This window comes from Schistocerca serialis, chromosome 10, assembly GCF_023864345.2.
Source record: "Schistocerca serialis cubense isolate TAMUIC-IGC-003099 chromosome 10, iqSchSeri2.2, whole genome shotgun sequence".
Taxonomy (NCBI): domain Eukaryota; kingdom Metazoa; phylum Arthropoda; class Insecta; order Orthoptera; family Acrididae; genus Schistocerca; species Schistocerca serialis.
The window spans coordinates 58,474,053-58,489,724 of record NC_064647.1 but is presented as its reverse complement, the minus strand read 5'-3'; the positions used below and the strand labels follow the sequence as shown (position 1 = coordinate 58,489,724).

General features: G+C 42.7%; 1 protein-coding gene across 8 annotated transcripts in view; it reads right to left on the bottom strand.

Annotated features, from left to right (window-relative positions):
- The window catches only part of LOC126424529 (longitudinals lacking protein, isoforms N/O/W/X/Y-like), a 288,869-nt gene that overhangs the window by 248,768 nt on the left and 24,429 nt on the right, over positions 1–15,672 (bottom strand). The window lies entirely within an intron of this gene.

Below are 15,672 nucleotides of genomic sequence, written 5' to 3'. Positions count from 1 at the left end.
TGTATCACTAGAATGTAAAGATGATGATAGATGGGGTCAATCTTACAGCTGATATAAAGACCTTTTGGAAGCTCTGGTTTACAATATTGACTGTTACAACTGTATGATCATGGGAAGATGTCAAGACTGTCCAGGCAAACAGGCTTTACTTGACACGTTTGAAGAATCGGAGGAAGACGATTTGATGCCTAACAACATAGAATACAAATAATGAGTGACACAAGACAGAATGGAAATCATCACAATTACAGAACCACGAGAAGAGTGTTTTGAATTGTTGGCAGCTAACCTTGAAAACCTCACAATGCGTTATTTTAATGCTAAAGTTCAAGGTAAATTTCTGAAAGACAAAAAGCAAACATTGGCATTTGATTAATGCTTATTCATTGCCAACTTTTCTGAAAACTATTCCTTTGTTGTTGAGGATGAAGTACAAGGGCACCGCTGGGTGAACAAACAGGCCATAGGCCATCCATTTGCGTTCCATTATAAAGATCAAGATAAATGAATGAGTCATAGTTTTTGTGTCCTAAGTGACTACCTTGAACGTAATGCTACAGCAGTGCATGCTTCTTAACTGCTATTAACAAACAAACTACATGAAACAGCACCACTCCTTCAATAAAAAAACTGATCTACGTCTCTGATGGTGCTGCAAGTCAATATAAAAACAAAAAAACTCAACGTCTGCTTTCGCAAAGAAGACCAAGGACTTTATGCAGAATTGCACTTTTTTGCATTATGCCATGGGAAGGATGTGTGTGATGGCGCCAGGGATACAACAAAGTGAGCTGTCACAAATGCTAGTCTACAGCAGACCTATGAGAACCAGATCTTGACATTTCATTTCAGGAAATGTTCAAATTCTTTAAACTACAGGTAAAGGGATTACCTATGTTTTTGCAAAATGTGAGGAAATACAAGAATTGTACACCAGTGTCTTGGAGAAAAGATTCCACACTAGTCAAAAGATTAAAGGTATCTGATCGTTTCACAGTTTTATATCTCGTCAAGCAACATATTCTTGTATGAGTTCACATCACATCCCCTGATAGTGAACATCAATATGGAAAACTTGTACCACTGACACATCAAAATGAGGACACAGTGGCCTGTGTTTAAGGCAAAAAGTGGTGGCTTGACGAAATTGATCAAGGAGCTTCTTTAAAAATGTTGGAAAGAATCAAATCTGGATGCCTGTCAAGAGGTATTAAGATGTACTGAAGAAAGCTATCTCCCCCTGGAATTTACAACTGTGACTGGGCGAACTTTTAATTCAATGCCCAAACAGAGTGAAGAAATATCTCTGTTGTTCAATGAACAACATAGTAAAAAAAAAATTGTCTCATAACAAACATAATCTGAATCATTTGGTTCGGGTACAGGACGTCAAATTGTGGTAAAATTTCACCATAAACACAATTTTGTTGTACACACATACATAAAGTCTTAAACTTAATTACCCCCTACTCAAATTATTTCATCCTCTATGAATTCTTAAATTGAACAGCAGCATTTCTCTCACAGAATCTGCTGTAGCTTCATTTTTAAAATTCCTGACTTCATATTAAATATTTTTTTGCCATTAACTCCCAGTATATTGTCATCCCAATATACTGTGGAGTTCGTGCATATAAAATGAAGCACCAAACAAATTGGTATAGGCATGCATATTCCAATACAGAGATATATGTAAACAGGCAGGACGTGGCACTGCGGTCGGCAGAGCCTATGTAAGACAACAAGTGTCCGGCGCAGTTGTTAGATCAGTTACTACTGCTACGACAGCAGGTTATCAAGATTTAAGTGAGTTTGAACATGGTGTTATACGAGGGTGGTGTGAAAAGTTCTTGGAACATAATAGAGGAAAAGTATTTACATCACTAAAACTTTTTTTATTTTTCAGTGTAGTCTCCTTGTAGATAAATGCACTTGGTCCAACGATGTTCCAGTGTCTTGATCCCATCTTGAAAACGAGATTCCTCCAGGCCTGCAAAATAGTTGTCCATTCCAGTTACCAATTCTTCGTTTGAAGTGAATCTTCATGCACTAAGAAAATTTTCAGTTTTGGGAAAAGATGGATGTCTGACGGAGCCATATCAGGTGAATAAGGCAGGTGTGGCAACAATTTGTACCTTAGTTCATGTAATTTTGCCTTGTCGACACCAAGTGTGCGGGCGCACATTGTCTTGATGGAAGATGACTTCCTTCCTTCCTAAAACTGGCCTTTTAACTGTATCTTTTGTTGCAATTTGTTCAGGAGGTTAGCACAGTAATCTCCAGTAACTGTTTGCCCAGTGGGGAGATAATATACAAACAGAATCCCCTTTGCATCCCGAGACACTGATGCCGTGACCTTCCCCGCCAAAGGAATTGTCTCAGCTTTCTTTCGTGGCGGAGAATCAGCATTTTTCCAATGCTTTGACTGTTGTTTTGTCTCTGGGGTATAGTAGTGCACCCAAGTTTCATCTAAGCTCTCCCAATCAAATTTAAATTCATCCGTCCACTCGGCAAATATATCAAGGAGTAGATTCCCCCAGTGTATTCTGGAAATAGGCATGAATGTTCTTTGCTTTCATAACTTTTTTTACAAAGTACTTAATCACTGCTCGAATCTTGATTTTTTCCATCTACGCAAATCACAATGCGGGAACAACATAGCTACGTCACCGACACAGCTCTCTTCCAAGAGCACTGACGTGGCACATGTTTACAGGTAACAGTCCAATGACTATCACATGAACAACTCATTGCGCTCGCACTGACCAAACCACCCTCGTTATAGACGCACGAGAGACGTGACACAGCATCTCTGAGGTATCAATGAAGTGGGGATTTTCCTGTACAACCATTTCATGAGTATAGCGTGAATATCAGGAACATCAAATCTCCCACATCACTGAAGGCAGAAAAAGATCCTGCAGGAACGGGACCAATGATGAATGAAGAGAATTGTTCCAACGTGACGGAAGTGCAACACTTCCGCAAATTGCTCCAGATTTCAATGCTGGGCCATCAACAAGTGTCAGAGCGCAAACCATCCAAAGAAAGCTTTCAGAGCTGAAGGCCCACACATGTACCCTTGATGACTGCATGACACAAATCTTTACACCTCATCTCGGCCCGTCAGCATCGACATTGGACTGTCAATGACTAATTGTATCGAGCAGATGGAAGTGTATGGGTACAGACACAACCTCACGAATCCATGGACCCTGGATGTCAGTAGGGGACTGTTCAAGCTGGTGGAGGCTCTGTAATGGTGCGGGGCATGTGCAGTTGGAGTGATATGGAGCCCCTGATACATCTAGATACAACACTGACAGGTGATACATACGTAAGCATCCTGTCTGATCATCTGCATCCATTCATGTCCATTGTGCATTCAGAAGGACTTCGGCAATTCCAGCAGGACAACGCGACACTCCTCACGTCCAGAGTTGCTACAGAGTGGCTCCAGGAACAGTCTTCTGAGTATCAGACACTTCCGCTGGCCACCAAATTCCCCAGACACAAATATTATTGAGCATACCTGGGATGCCTTGCAACGTGCTGTTCAGAAGAGATCCCCACCCCTTTGTACTCTTGTAAGATTTATGGACAGCCCTACAGCATTCATAGTATCAATTCCCTCCAGCAATACTTCAGACATAAGTCGAGTCCATGCCACGTCGTGCTGCGGTGCTTCTGCGTGCCCGCTGGGGTCCTACACCATATTAGGCTGGTGTAACAGTTTCTTTGGCTCTTCAGTATAATTTCAATTGGTGTATGGGTAGCATAGAATTATTTTTATTCCTGGTGTTATACATACGGTTAAAATGATTCTCCTCTAATAGTTTTTGTCTGCTGTGTACGAAGATTGTAATTTCTTAAATATATGGAGGGAACAGTTAAGATTTGTCGTTTCCAAAATAATGGACAACAAGATTTATTGCTGTGCAGTACACATATCAGACAATTTTCCTTTGCAGTTTAAGTATTCGAGATACACTACATAAACTTTGCCAGAAAATTATCCCATGTCTAATGACAGATTCATAATAACTAAGATAAGCAATTTTTTGTGTACTTGAGTTAGTGGAATTTGCTAGTATTTGCATTGCAAATGCAAAACTGCTTAGTTTATTTGATAGGAAGTCAATATGCGTATTCCAGCTTAAGTTCTTGTTCACATTTAGTCCCAGGAATTTGATCATGTCAACTTCTTTCATAGGTTCATTGTTATAAGTGCCACACACTTTGAATGTTTGGTTTTGAAATGCACCATATGGGTTTTTGCTATGTTCAGTTTCAACCCATTTAACGGGAACCAGTTTTCCAAGGTATACAGTGTGCTTGCTATGAAACTCTGAATTTTTTCTGCATCATCATCTTCAGTTAAAACAGAAGTATCATCTCTAAACAGAACTGATGGGGAATTTATATTTATGGGCAAGTCATTCACGTAGAATAGGAACAGGATTGGCCCCCAAAATGGAGCCTTGAGGTACACCCTGTGATGCTGTACTCCACTTAGAATAATAATTTACTGCATCTGAGGTGATAGTTACTCTTTGTTTTCTGTTGTGTAAGTATGAGGTTAGGCAATTCAGAGCACTGTCCTTAGCCCCATATTTGTCTAATTTGTAGATAAGCAAGTCATGGTTCACGGAGTCAAATGCTTTTGTGAGATCACAGAAGATATCTGCAACTTTACTCCTATGATCTAATGATTTGCTTATCTTTTCAATAAAGTTATTCACTGCATCCTAATTGTCTTTACTTGGCTGAAGTCCAAATTCATTACTTATAATAATATTTTTTACAATAAAGTTTTTGATCTGATTTGCAGCTATTTTCTCTAACACGTTTGACAGAACTGGTAGAATAGAAATAGGCCGACAGTTTCCCATATCTTCCCTCAGCCCTTTCTTGAACAGAGGTATGACTTCGACATACTTCAAAACAATGGGAAAGCATCCCTGTTCAAAAGTCTGGTTGAATATTTTAGTTAGGGGATGTGCACATTGTTTTAATCACTTTAGTGGGTATCCCATCCCACCCAACAGAGCTTTCATTTTTTAATGATAATGTAACATTTTCCACATCCTTTACTGTGATTTTTTTTTTTTTAAATCTGTAAGATACTCAGCTTCTTGTTGGATTCCACAGGGATTTACTTTACTCTGATACTCTGTTACATCAACATCTGACTTTACCACATTTATGAAGAATTCATTTAAACACACTGATATTTGAGCCGAATTTACAATAAATCTTTCAACTACTTTAATCCTAGATATTTCATTAGTACTAACACCAACACCTAACTCTGATTTGACAACAGACCACATTGGTTTTGTTTTACTTTTATGTTGTGCAATGAACTACTTATTTGTCATTTGTTTTGCTGCCTTCACAACTTTTTTTAAATATAGGTTTATAATGGCAAACATACTCAGTAAAATGTCTGCTTTTATTATATTTCAGCTCATTGTGGAGTTTCCTCTTCTTGGGACTAGAAATTTTTATACCCTGTGTTATCTATTTAAGTTTATTAGTCGTTTTGTTGTATAAAGTTCTAAGTGGAAAAGTTTCATTAAATATTTCAAGAAAGCAATTTTTAAAAAATTATTAAAATTACTTTTACTCAAAATACAGCTGTTGTAAGGCCATTCAACCTCTCTTAACTTATTTCCACATGTAACCGAATTTTTCCATCGAAGTTCCTTTTCGTACGGCTTTTGTTACATGAAATTTCTTTCTTAATTTTTGGTAGTTCAATGAATAATATAAGTGTGGTCTGGATTCCTAAATCCATGCAAAATTTGTAAACCTCTTCAAATACATAATTTGTTAGGATATTAAGGATATTATCAACACTGGTAGCTGACTGTCTATTAACTCTAGTGGGTTGCATGAAGTTTATTCTGAAGCCAAAGTTTTTTATTAAGTCAATGAATTTGGACATGTCACTGTTTTCAACTACGATATTAATATTGAAATCAGCAGCTGTTACTATCTTTTTCCTTTATTACGTTTTTCAAACAGGCAATGAAATTTCATCAGAAAAGCTTGAACTGTAGTTTTCTCAGGTACTCTATAAATAGAAACTACTACAACATTTAGGTCTCTCAACCTAACACAAAAATGGTTCAAATGGCTCTGAGCACTATGGGACTTAACATCTGAGGTCATCAGTCCCCTAGAACTTAGAACTACTTAAACCTAACTAACCTAAGGACATCACACACATCCATGCCCAAGGCAGGATTCGAACCTGCGACCGTAGCGGTCGCGCAGTTCAAAACAACCTGACACAGCAGCTCTCAAATACACACTCTGCATTCAACTGATTAAAATCATTTCTTATTTCATATTGTATATCAGAATGAGTAAGTATGGAAGAGCCTCCATATTACTTCTCTCGCCTACTGTTGACTAATTATAAATTTTCAATTTCATTAAGAATTTTAATATTGTCAGGTGTAAGCCAATGTTCATTAAGGCAAGTAATTAGGTGCCTCAGTAAAAAAAGTTGTCTTAGATAGGCCTAGATTTAAAATATGTAACTGATATACTTTATCCATTAGTCCAGATATTGCACATATTAAGAAATGTATTTTTGACTCAAATTGATGTTTTATTTGTAACTTCCCACTGAATCTCAAAGTTGAAATTTACACACAGGACTACAAAAAGTTGAAAAAACTATCCACTCCGTTCAACTGCTCTTCCAAGTCCTTTGCTGTCTCTGACAGAATTACAATGTCATCAGCAAACCTCAACGTATTCATTTCTTCTCCATCGATCTTAATACCTACTCTGAAATTTTCTTTTGTTTCCTTCACTGCTTGCTCAATATACAGATTGAATAACATCGGGGAGAGGCTACAACCCTGTCTCACTCCCTTCCCAACCACTGCTTTCCTTTCACGCCCCTCAACTCTTCGTACAACTGCCATCTGGTTTCTGTACAAATTGCAAATAGCCTTTCGCTCCCTGTTTTTTACCCCTGCCACCTTCAGAATTTGAAAGAGAGTATTCCAGTCAACATTGTCAGAAGCTTTCTCTAAGTCTACAAATGCTAGAAACATAGGTTTGCCTTTCCTTAATCTAGCTTCTAAGATAAAGTCTTAGGGTCAGTATTGCCTCACATGTTCCAATATTTCCACGGAATCCAAACTGATCTTCCCCGAGGTCGGCTTCTACCAGTTTTTCCATTCGTCTTGTAAAGAATTCACGTTAGTATTTTGCAGCTGTGACTTATTAAACTGATAGTTTGGTAATTTTCACATCTGTTAACACATGCTTTCTTTGGGATTGGAATTATTATATTCTTCTTGAAGTCTGAGGGAATTTCGCCTGTCTTATACATCTTGCTCACCAGATTGTAGAGTTTTGTCAGGACTGGCTCTCCCAAGGCTGTCGGTGGTTCTAGTGGAATGTTGTCTACTCCCGGGGCCGTGTTTCGACTTAGGTCTTTCAGTGCTCTGACGAACTCTTCATGCAGTATCATATCTCCCATTTCATCTACATCTACATCCTCTTCCATTTCCATAATATTGTCCTCAAGTACATCGCCCTTGTATAGACCCTCTATATACTGCTTCCACCATTCTGCTTTCCCTTCTTTGCTTAGAACTGGGTCTCCATCTGAGCTCTTGATATTCATACAAGTGGTTCTCTTTTCTCCAAAGGTCTCTTTAATTTTCCTGTAGGCAGTATCTATCTTACCCCTAGTGAGGTAAGCCTCTACATCCTTACATTTGTCCTCTAGCCATACCTGCTTAGCCATTTTGCACTCCCTGTCAATCTCATTTTTGAGGCGTTTGTATTCCTTTTTGCCTGCTTCATTTACTGCATTTTTATATTTTCTCCTTTCATCAATTAAATTCAATATTTCTTCTGTTACCCAAGGATTTCTACTAGCCCTCGTGTTTTTACCTACTTGATCCTCTACTGCCTTCACTACTTCATCCCTCAGAGCTACCCATTCTTCTTCTACTGTATTTCTTTCCCCCATTTGTGTCAGTTGTTCCCTTATGCTCTCCCTGAAACTCTGCACAACCTCTGGTTTAGTCAGTTTGTCCAGGTCCCATCTCCTTAAATTCCCACCTTTTTGCAGTTTCTTCAGTTTTAATCTACAGTTCATAACCAATAGATTGTGGTCAGAGTCCACATCTGCCCCTGGAAATGTCTTACAATTTAAGACCTGGTTCCTAAATCCCTTCTTACCATTATGTAATCTACCTGAAACCTGTCAGTATCTCCAGGCTTCTTCCATGTATACAACTTCTTTCATGATTCTTGAACCAAGTGTTAGCTATGATTAAGTTGTGCTCTGTGCAAAATTCTACCAGGCAGCTTCCTCTTTCATTTCCTAGCTCCAATCCATATTCACCTACTACGTTTCCTTCTCTCCCTTTTCCTACTACCGAATTCCAGTCACCCATGACTATTAAATTTTTGTCTCCCTTCACTATCCGAATAATTTCTTTTTAAATAGTGTCCTTTTTTTTTAATGTAAACTTCTCACCAATTGATACTATAAAAACTATACTACGTAGTGTAATAGCACAAAAAATATTAAGGCTAAGAAATTACTTTTTCTTTGAAAGGATACTGGGCAAAAATGGAGTTTATTTAATTTATGACCAATAACTTTGAGGCATTACAAATATATTAAGAAACACATTTGGCTAGGATGATGGTTTGAATTTGTAGTCCAGCGTGTGCTAACTAAATGCTTCTTACTTGAAAGATCTGGGGCAACCCATTACTAAATAGTTTAAAAAACTGCACATGCTTGTAAATGCAAAAGAATGTTTGTAGCCTGGAACAAAAATGGCCACTGTTTCTAAATGATAACCATTAAAGAAATATTTTTGAATCCCCCAAACATGAGGGAATTCACCCAGCGAATATCATCTCCCCCCCCCCCCCCCCAAGATGGTCAAGCAACTGGTCAAGCAACCAGTGCTGAACCACTTGGTATGGATTGATCCATGTGGCCACTGCACAGATTGTCTCTTCATCTCAGTGGTGTAGTGCGACAGTCACGTCAGAGTCAAGGAACTACCTAACTCACAATTTTCAAAAACCACGTGTTTAAATAATGCTTTCGTACTAAACAGATATGGAAATTTCTGGAAACATTGTGTTCACCTCATACACAGTCAATCGACAGTCACCACGAATCATTTCTTCAATCATCTTCACCATCTCGTCGGTCACAATCGATATATCCCCACCTCTTTGTTCACCATGAACGTTCGTTCTGCTAGGTTTACACTCATGACAGCACTTGTACATATTTGTACAATTAATCACAACATCTTCATAAACAATTTTGATTTTTTTTTTTTTAATTTGTAAGACCCACTTCAACATAGCATTACAAGAGTTTACAGCTGACTGAGGCAAGTCTGCATTCTATGCCAATACCCTGTCCTCTAATGATGTACTGCCAACATTGTCATGAGATAAAATAAATCTGAGATTCTAACCATAATGTTCCATCTGTTCTGAAGTTGCCTGCTTTTGTCTGAAAGTAGTATTCTCTCTCTCTCTCTCTCTCTCTCTCTCTCTCTCTCTCTTTCTTTCTCTAAGAGTGTGAGTGTGTTCTGTTGTTTGATAGAAATTCCCTCACAGTGCAGTAGCTACTCTCTATCAATGTCACATCCCTCTTCCCTGACATCTACAAGGATATAGACAAAATTCTATTGCACCCTGCTCTTGGATTTCCATATTTTCTCTGTAAATGCACAGCAGCCAGCACCACACACAGCTGACCTTCCTTCTACATCTACATACATATTCTGTGTATCATTTATGTGCATAGCAGACAGCAATTAGCACGGTACCACACACTAGGGTTTCTTCCTGTTCCAACTGCATATAGATCACAGTACAAATGACAGCTTAAATGCCTCTGTGCATGTTATAATTAGCCTGAGCTCATCTCCACAATCCCTACAGGTGGAATACATAGGGGGGCCTAGAACTGGTTTAACAACTGAAAATGCTATGTTCTCTTTTCTCTGTGAGGTACTGGATGGATTAAACAAAAGGTTTTGAACAGCTATGGAGAGCTGCATCAAATCAGTCTCAGGACTGAAGACCACCACAACAACAACAACAACGTGTTTGTATTTATCACAAAATATTGTTCCATAGGTTGGACCATCATGGAATATGGGGGGTAGCTCACAACTGGTTCACCTCTCATTTTAACAACAGACAGCGAAAGGTCATTATTCACAGTGTTGAGAATGGCTCTGATGTGGGTCTGAGTGGGGCATGGTGAAATGGGGGGGGGGGGTTCAGGTATTAGTGTTGGGGCCACTCCTGTTCCTTATTTATATAAATGATATGCCCTCTAGTATTACAGGTAATTGTAAAATATTTCTGTCTGCTGCTGACACTAGCTTGGTAGTAAAGGATGTTGTGTGCAACATTGGCTCTGTTTCAAATAGTGCAGTTCAACGCAAGTTCATGGCTTGTTTAAATCAATGCTAAATCATATTAACACTCAGTCTTTACAGTTTGTAACATAGAATCCCACAAAACCCATTCAGAGAATGGGCATATGATTAGTGAAACTGACCTATTCAAATATCTAGGTGTTCAGATAGATAGTAAACTGTCGTGGTTTTTTTTTTTTTTTGGTTTGTGGTTTGAGGGCGCAAAACTTCTATGGTCATTAGCGCCCAGCCCGTGACGTAGAAAAACAAGAAAAAACGAAATTTAAAATCAGCAGCAATGGAAACAAAGTCAGAAAATTTGAGAAACTAAAGGCAGAAGGAAGGCTTAAAAGTCCACTATAGAAAGGGGTTGGTTGTCCCCCAAAAAAAAGCTTCAAATGACTGACGTCATTTCACTGTCACTAATAAACTGTAGAACGCGGTCAGCTGAGCGCGTGTCATCTGCTAAAATCGACGATAGATCAGGCGAGAGCTGTAGACGGGAGCGTAACGGATTAAAATAGGGGCATTCAATTAAAAGGTGTCTGACCGTCCACAGCTGAGAGCAGTGGGGACAGAGTGGGGGAGGATCACCGCTTAAAAGATGACGATGACTAAAAAGACAGTGCCCTATCCGGAGTCGAGCTAAAATTACCTCCTCCCGACGACGCGTTCGGGAGGAAGAGGTCCAAGCGCAAGGAAGGGCTTTCACTTCCCGCAATTTATTGTGGGGAAGTGTTGACCAATGCGCATGCCATAAATGAGTGACTTGGCGACATAAACCGCTCCGTAGATCGGTAAACGGAAGAGACTGAAGAGCTGGCCGAGGAAGAGAGACTGCAGCCTTGGCCGCTATATCGGCCGCCTCATTTCCACAGATACCAGCGTGTCCCGGGAGCCAGAGGAACGCCACTGAGACGCCCCCCAGGTGGAGCAAGCGCAGACAGTCCTGAATCCGGTGGACCAGAGGGTGCACAGGGTAAAGAGCTTGGAGACTTAGGAGAGAGCTGAGAGAATCGGAGCAGATTACGTACTGTATCCGCTGATGGCGGCGGATGTAGTGGACAGCCTGGAGAACAGCGTAAAGCTCCGCAGTATAGACCGAACACTGGTCGGGAAGCCGGAAGTGATTTGGGGTGTCGCCAACAATATAGGCACTCCCTACACCTAACGATGTTTTCGAGCCATCGGTGTAAATAAATGTGGCTTCCGTCATTTGTGCACATAGAGCAGCAAATGCCCGACGGTAAACAAGTGTAGGGGTACCATCCTTGGGAAATTGACATAGGTCTCTGAGCAAGTCGATCCGGGGACGGTGCCAAGGCGGTGCTGTACCCCAAGTTGTCAAGAAGGTTTTAGGAAAGCGGAAGGAAAGAGAATGGAGCAGTTGACGGAAGCGGACTCCCGGGGGTAGTAGGGAGGAGGAGCGGCCTGAATACCAGACATCAAAGGAGGCGTCAAAAAAAAGGTTATGGGCTGGATTAGCAGGCATGGAAGACAGATGGCTAGCATAACGACTCAGAAGGATTGCCCGCCGATTGGACAGCGGAGGTTCAGCAGTCTCAGCATAAAGGCTTTCCACAGGGCTGGTGTAAAAAGCTCCAGACACTAAACGTAATCCACGGTGGTGGATAGAGTCGAGTCGCCGAAGAATAGACGGCCGAGCAGAGGAGTAGACTATGCTTCCATAATCCAATTTCGAGCGCACTAAGGCGCGATAGAGGCGGTGAAGGACCACTCGGTCCGCTCCCCAAGAGGTACCATTCAGGACACGGAGGGTGTTAAGGGAACGCAGACAGCGAGCCGAAAGATAGGAAACGTGGGAGGACCAGCACAGTTTTCTGTCAAACATAAGACCCAAGAATTTAGCGACGTCGGAAAACGGAAGGTTGACAGGACCTAGATGTAAGGAGGGCGGAAGAAACTCCTTACGTCGCCAAAAATTAACACAAACGGTCTTACTGGGTGAGAAACGGAAGCCGGTTTCGATGCTCCACGAGTGGAGGCGATCGAGACATCCTTGAAGACGTCTTTCAAGAAGGCTGGTCCGTTGAGAGCTGTAGTACATCGCAAAATCGTCCACAAAGAGGGAGCCCGAGACATCAGGAAGGAGACAATCCATAATTGGATTAATGGCGATGGCAAACAGTACAACACTCAGCACGGAGCCCTGGGGTACCCCGTTTTCTTGGGAGAAAGTACGGGAGAGAGTAGTGTTCACCCGCACCCTAAATGTGCGCTCTGCCATAAATTCGCGAAGAAAAAGGGGCAGCCGGCCTCTAAAGCCCCAAGAGAACAGTGTACGGAGGATGCCTGTCCTCCAACAGGTATCGTACGCTCTCTCCAGATCAAAAAATATTGCTACCGTTTGGCGTTTCCGGAGATAATTGTTCATGATATAAGTGGAGAGAGCAACAAGATGGTCAACAGCAGAACGATGCTTTCGGAATCCGCATTGGGCAGGTGTTAAAAGACTGCGGGACTCCAGCCACCAAGCTAAACGGTAATTTACCATACGCTCCAAAACCTTACAGACACTACTCGTGAGAGAAATGGGGCGATAGCTAGAGGGGAGATGTTTGTCCTTTCCAGGTTTCGGAACGGGAACGACAATAGCTTCCCGCCATCGCCTGGGAAAGGTACTGTCGGTCCAAATTCGATTATAAAGGCGAAGGAGGTAACGCAGGCTATGGGTTGATAAATGCAGCAACATTTGGACATGGATACCATCCGGTCCTGGGGCGGAGGAGCGAGAAGAAGAGAGTGCATGTTGGAGTTCGCGCATGGAGAAAACAGTATTGTAGCTTTCGCGATTTTGAGAGGAGAAAGCAAGATGTCGCACTTCCGCTGCACGTTTCTTCGGGAGAAACGCCGGCGGGTAATTTGAAGAGCTCGAAATCTCAGCAAAGTGCTGACCCAATGAGTTAGAAATTGCGACGGGGTCCACTAAGGTATCATGCGCGACAGTGAGCCCAGAGACCGGGGAGAAACTAGACGCGCCTGAGAACCGTCGAAGCCGACTCCAAACTTCCGAGGAGGGAGTGAAGTTGTTAAATGAGCTAGTAAAGAATTTCCAGCTTGCCTTCTTGCTATCGCGGATGACGCGACGGCATCGCGCACGGAGCTGCTTATATCGGATACAGTTGGACAAAGTTGGATGGTGACGGAAAATGCGAAGAGCACGTCGCCGCTCACGTATTGCGTCACGGCATGCCTCGTTCCACCAAGGGACTGGAGGGCGCCGGGGCAATTCGGAGGTGCGTGGTATTGAACGTTCCGCAGCTGTGAGAATAACGTCGGTAAAATGTGTGACCTCATCGTCGACGCTGGGAAAGCGACGGTCATCGAATGTCGCTAGAGACGAAAAAAGTGTCCAATCGGCTTGGGCAAACTTCCAGCGTCGCGAGCGCATATATGGCAGTTGAGGCTGCAGTCGAAGAACACATGGAAAGTGGTCACTCGAGTGTGTATCATCAAGGGCGAACCATTCGAAGCGCCGAGCTAGCGGAACAGTACCGACCGCAAGGTCCAAATGGGATAAATTTGCCGTGGAGGCAGACAAAAATGTGGGGACCCCAGTGTTGAGGCAGACTAGATCCGCTTGGTGGAAGACGTCTAGCAATAGTGAGCCACGTGGACAAGGATGTGGAGATCCCCAAAGCGGGTGGTGGGCATTGAAGTCCCCAACCAGCAAATAGGGGGGTGGAAGCTGATCAAGAAGATGAAGGAGATCAGCTCGTGCCATTGGTGTAGACGATGGAATGTATACCGTACAAAGAGAGAACGTGTATCCAGAAAGGGAAAGACGGACGGCGACAGCTTGGAAGGAAGTGTTTAAGGGGATTGGGTGATAATGGAGAGTATCATGGAGAAGAATCATGAGTCCTCCATGGGCTGGAGTGCCTTCAACAGAGGGGAGGTCATATCGGACGGACTGAAAATGAGGGAGAACAAAGCGGTCATGGGGACGCAGCTTTGTTTCCTGAAGACAGAAGATGACCGGCGAGTAGGATCGTAAGAGGATCGACAATTCCTCCCGATTGGCGCGAATGCCGCGGATATTCCAGTGGATAATGGACATAGGGTGAACAGAAATGGAGGAACTTCACCAAGGGTGCTGTCAACTCAACGACTGCTCAGAGCTTGCGACCGACAGGATGGAATGGCATTCAGTCGAAGGCAGAAGATCCTGATCCATAGGTTGGTCAGGAGCAGCTCCTGCCACCAACGATCGGCCAGTTGACCGGCCACCAACAGTGCGCCTCGGCGACACAGAAGATGGCCGAGGGCGATTTCCGCCAGGTGGTGCTGTAGATGGGACACGCCTTGGCGGAGAAGGAGAGGAACTGTGTTTCTTCGTAGCCTTCTTGGAGGTATGTTTAGATGAAGGAGGAACCGATGGTTGTGAAGTTGCAGTACGTAAAAACTCTTCACGAGAATGCTCTTTTTTGGAAGACTTGGCGTCTGACTTTTGGGCTCGAGATTTAGCAGAACCCGACGAAGGGTGAGCCATAGAGTGGGCAGGCGAAAGAGGTGAGGTTGAACGGGCGATCTTTGCGCTGGCCGATCTGACGACCGTGGTACTAAATGTGAGATCGCAAGTCTGCGTGGCCGCCTCCTTTGTTGGCCGAGGAGAAGCAAGGACAGCGCTGTATTTTCCTTTCTGAGGCACGGTGGGCTGTCGACTGGCGAGTAACTTTCGAGCAGCAAAGGTCGACACCTTTTCCTTCACTCTTATTTCCTGGATCAGCTTTTCGTCCTTAAAAACAGGGCAATCTCGAGAGGAAGCAGCGTGGTCACCCATACAGTTGATGCAGCGAGGGGATGGAGGTGGACAAGCACCCTCATGGGCATCCCTGCCACACGTAACACATTTGGCCGGATTGGAACAGGACTGGCTGGTGTGATTGAACCGCTGACATCGATAGCAACGCGTAGGGTTCGGGACATAAGGGCGAACGGAAATTATCTCATAGCCTGCTTTGATTTTTGATGGGAGTTGAACTTTGTCAAATGTCAAGAAGACAGTGCGGGTTGGAATGATGTTCGAGTCAACCCTTTTCATAACCCGATGAACAGCGGTGACGCCCTGGTCAGACAGGTAGTGCTGAATTTCTTCGTCAGACAATCCATCGAGGGAGCGTGTATAAACGACTCCACGCGAGGAATTTAAGGTACGGTGCGGTTCCACCCGGACAGGGAAGGTGTGGAGCAGAGAAGTACGCAG